The following is a 4,512-nucleotide window of genomic DNA, read 5'->3' on the forward strand; positions in this document are numbered from 1 at the left end:
TCTGTGTTCTTTTAATGCGTGAACTTCATTATTTGAAGTGCAACTGCCGTCCAGTAATCGGAAAAATGCTCTGTGCTTTGTAACTTTTTAATAAAAAGTACCAGCTTTAAAATTATTCCGAATTCATAACGAAATTCAAACAATACAGTTTTGGCGCTCATTAATGGGGCAGGCGCGGTCGCTTTAGCGCCTCAGTTCAAGGGCAAGTGAACCCATTTAATCTTTCTCTTTACTAATATAGTACATAATGAACATGAATTAACATCAAAAGGTTGGCTATTTTGTAAGAGAGCCTACAGTACAACTTACTGAAATGTCTCATGTAGGAGGAGCCCAAGCTACACTCAGTGACCAGGTGATGCTTATGCTCCATGATACTGGTACAGATTCTGTGTAATGAACAATTCTTTGTGACTGTAGATTTCAAGCTGGAAAAGACATTTAGTTCCCACTTTAAGTGAACCTTAGTTCCTAGGTCATCTACAATATGGATTAAAATGCTGATAAAGTCAAAAATAGATGAGACATAAACACATGACAGTATGATTGAAATTTTAAAATGTAAATAAATAAATAATAATAATCGTAAAATAAATAAAACACGTTTATTCTGTAGCACCTAAAAAAATTATTTGGCTCCTAAGTTTTTTTCTTATAGGAGCCAGTGGCTCCTTACTCGATTTTTTTGTTTGGAGCCCTGCATATTGTTAACACTTGGATATCTTGTTTCTCAGTAAGAATTCAATTTGTTTTGTCGTACTGAGAAGTCACTGTTGTTGTAAGGCAATCAATCTCCTGGCTGGCTCGCCAACTTTTGTAGCGCTTACTCTTTGGCTATTAACCTAATGAAATCTATGGACCAGCGTTTCAGAAGAAACAGATTCGCTGCTGAGAAAGATGCCACAACAACAGTGAATACTCTTTTGAACACACACTGTATTTTCAGGTGAATGACAACAGGTGAATTACATTGGTTGATAACAAATAAAATGAAATGAAACAAAATGTAGATATGTATTTCCTTTTCAACCAGACTGTAAGATCTCAACACTTTAGGTCTCAATTTTTTTCCCTTTGGGTTTCAATAGGGTAAATCCTAAATAAACAACATACAACCCAATTGCACAACAAATGTTTCTTTTTTTTTTTGATGAAATCCAATCAGAATTGCAGTCCTTGTGAAAGAGTGCTTTGAAAAGTTTTTAGAAAAAAAAATAAATAAAAAAAAAATAATTGTCCTTTATCTGTTGGTAATGAAAAAGGTCTCCATCCGGAAAAAAAAATAAAAGATGAGGAAAGTTAGTCCTTTTCCTACCATTCGCAGTTCAATCAGTGCGAATACTTCTTCAACAGAAAGATCCAAGAACAAACTCAAGGGAGGCTCGCCAGTCCAAACCCTCCTCAGAACCACTGGAAGGCCAGGACAGATCCAGTATACACAGCGAATTTGGAAAAGACAGAACAACAGAAGAAAAAAAAAAAAACCTGACCTTGAACAGTCAAGGTCACAGAAATATCATTAATATCTTCATTGTAACATAAAATAAACAATTTTTACTGACAGTAGAGTTACTCCTCATAACCTGAACATTTGTAAATACATTTTTCAAATAAAGAATATTTCTTTTACATAGGCAATGTTTGTGACTCTCTCAACATATTACACTGATTAATATATTGACCGCTTCTCCATCAGTTTAGCTGTTATTAACCCTATACAGCATTAAACATTTTCTTTAATACATATCAATCACTCACAGATTTAATTTATCTTGCTTTTCGTCTTATACAACTGTAACAGTTTGATTTGTAACAGTTACAAAGCAATTTGACTTACCAAGGAGATCGTTTAACTCAGAAAATTCCAGAATGGTGCAGGCACAGCACGCCCCATTACAATCGCTCCCTTTACCCTTTTTAAATCAAAAATTAACTTCATAAATACTTTAGCAATACTCTAATGCTATTTAAGTATAAATATATCAGCATACACTTTTATATTAAACAGATGAGTGTTCGTTTCACTCTCATAACGATACCAACGTCACTTATATGTAATAGGAAATAAAATGCGTCTTTTCACTCACATCAATCCATCGACCAAACTCATCTATAAGGCTGCCTCTTAACTTCACGCATATACCGTGTGCAAAACCCGGAAATCAATTCTTCCGCGGCGCCAGATTCTGCGCTCGTATTGGCTCGTCTCAAGTTCAAAACTTATCACCATTGGTCATAGTATTACCCAAATGAAAATATATGTTTGTATGAGAGTAACATTTTTCTTTTATGAAATTACTAATTTTGAATACTTTTTAATAACTCTCCCATTATTATATTGTTATATTAATAACAATATTTTTTCTGTTACTCCACTGGTAACCTTGGTTACATAAGTCATGTTAATAAACAGTTTACAAATGTTAGTTAAACGTTAGTTAATGTTTGATTAGTGCACACTTTACAATAAGGTTCACAAATTCCCTTAGTAAATGCTTTATTAATGGTAAGTCATGTTAATAAACAGTCTACAAATGTTAGTTAAACGTTAGTTAATGTTGATCTAGTGCACACTTTACAATAAGGTTCACAAATTCCCTTAGTAAATGCTTTATTAATAGTAAGTCATGTTAATAAACAGTCTACAAATGTTAGTTAAACGTTAGTTAATGTTTGACTAGTGCACACTTTACAAAAAGGTTCACAAATTCCCTTAGTAAATGCTTTATTAATGGTAAGTCATGTTAATAAACAGTCTACAAATGTTAGTTAAACGTTATTAATGTTTGACTAGTGCACACTTTAGTTAATTCCCTTAGTAAATGCTTTATTAAGTGCATGTTAATAAACACAAATGTTAGTTTACAAGTTAATGTTTGATTAGTGCACACACAAATTCCCTAAGTAAATGCTTTATTAATGGTAAGTCATGCTAATAAACAGTCTACAAATGTTAGTTAAACGTTAGTTAATGTTTGATTAGTGCACACTTTACAATAAGGTTCACAAATTCTCTTAGTAAATGTCTAGTTAATGGTAAGTCATGTTAATAAACAGTCCACACATGTTAGTTAAACTTTAGTTAATGTTGATCTAGTGCACACTTTACAATAAGGTTCACAAATTCCCTTAGTAAATGTCTAGTTAATGGTAAGTCATGTTAATAAACAGTCTACAGATGTTAGTTAAACGTTAGTTAATGTTTGATCTAGTGCACACTTTACAATAAGGTTCACAAATTCCCTTAGTAAATGTTTAGTTAATGGTAAGTCATGTTAATAAACAGTCTACACATGTTAGTTAAACGTTAGTTAATGTTTGACTAGTGCACACTTTACAATAAGGTTCACAAATTCCCTTAGTAAATGTTTAGTTAATGGTAAGTCATGTTAATAAACAGTCTACACATGTTAGTTAAACGTTAGTTAATGTTGAACTAGTGCACACTTTACAATAAGGTTCACAAATTCCCTTAGTAAATGTTTAGTTAATGGTAAGTCATGTTAATAAACAGTCTACACATGTTAGTTAAACGTTAGTTAATGTTTGACTAGTGCACACTTTACAATAAGGTTCACAAATTCCCTTAGTAAATGCTTTATTAATAGTAAGTCATGTTAACAAACAGTCTACACATGTTAGTTAAACGTTAGTTAATGTTTGACTAGTGCACACTTTACAATAAGGTTCACAAATTCTCTTAGTAAATGTTTAGTTAATGGTAAGTCATGTTAATAAACAGTCTACAAATGTTAGTTAAACATTAGTTAATGTTTGACTAGTGCACACTTTACATAATGTTCACAAATTCCCTTAGTAAATGTTTAGTTAATGGTAAGTCATGTTAATAAACAGTCTACACATGTTAGTTAAACTTTAGTTAATGTTGATCTAGTGCACACTTTACAATAAGGTTCACAAATTCCCTTAGTAAATGTTTAGTTAATGGTAAGTCATGTTAATAAACAGTCTACACATGTTAATTAAACATTAGTTAATGTTGATCTAGTGCACACTTTACAATAAGGTTCACAAATTCCCTTAGTAAATGTTTTATTAATAGTAAGTCATGTTAACAAACAGTCTACACATGTTAGTTAAAAGTTAGGTAATGTTTGGCTAGTGCACACTTTACAATAAGGTTCACAAATCCCCTTAGTAAATGCTTCATTAATGGTAAGTCATGTTAATAAACAGTCTAAAACATGAGAAGCATTATCAGTTGATGTTTAGATAGTTTCCAAGTTTACCAATAGCCCAAATCAATTCCCAAATGGGGAGTTAGTGTTGTTTATGCATTGTGTGTGTTAGCTGCTAAATAAACGTGTGTTTATACTGTATGTAGTATAATTTAATACAGCTTATTAAATAAAGCTGTCTACAGGTATAGTTCATTGTTAGTTCATGGTTACTAATGCATTAACCAACGTTAACTAATTAAGTTGTTAATGTGAGGAGAAGCATATGAATAAGTTAACATGAGCAAAGTTAAAATAATGCTAAACGTGTGTT

The 4,512-nt window shown here is 31.8% G+C and overlaps 1 long non-coding RNA gene across 1 annotated transcript; it reads right to left on the reverse strand.

The window, feature by feature from the left end:
• Window positions 1–704: 704 nt before the first annotated feature.
• LOC122138815 lies at window positions 705–2,135 on the reverse strand. Its single transcript, XR_006155811.1, has 3 exons — window positions 2,088–2,135; window positions 1,838–1,913; window positions 705–1,490 (listed from the first exon to the last, which is right to left on the reverse strand). It is a non-coding gene; the product is annotated as an uncharacterized LOC122138815 (long non-coding RNA).
• Window positions 2,136–4,512: the final 2,377 nt, after the last annotated feature.

This window comes from Cyprinus carpio, chromosome B11 (assembly GCF_018340385.1).
Source record: "Cyprinus carpio isolate SPL01 chromosome B11, ASM1834038v1, whole genome shotgun sequence".
NCBI classification, from domain to species: Eukaryota; Metazoa; Chordata; class Actinopteri; order Cypriniformes; family Cyprinidae; genus Cyprinus; species Cyprinus carpio.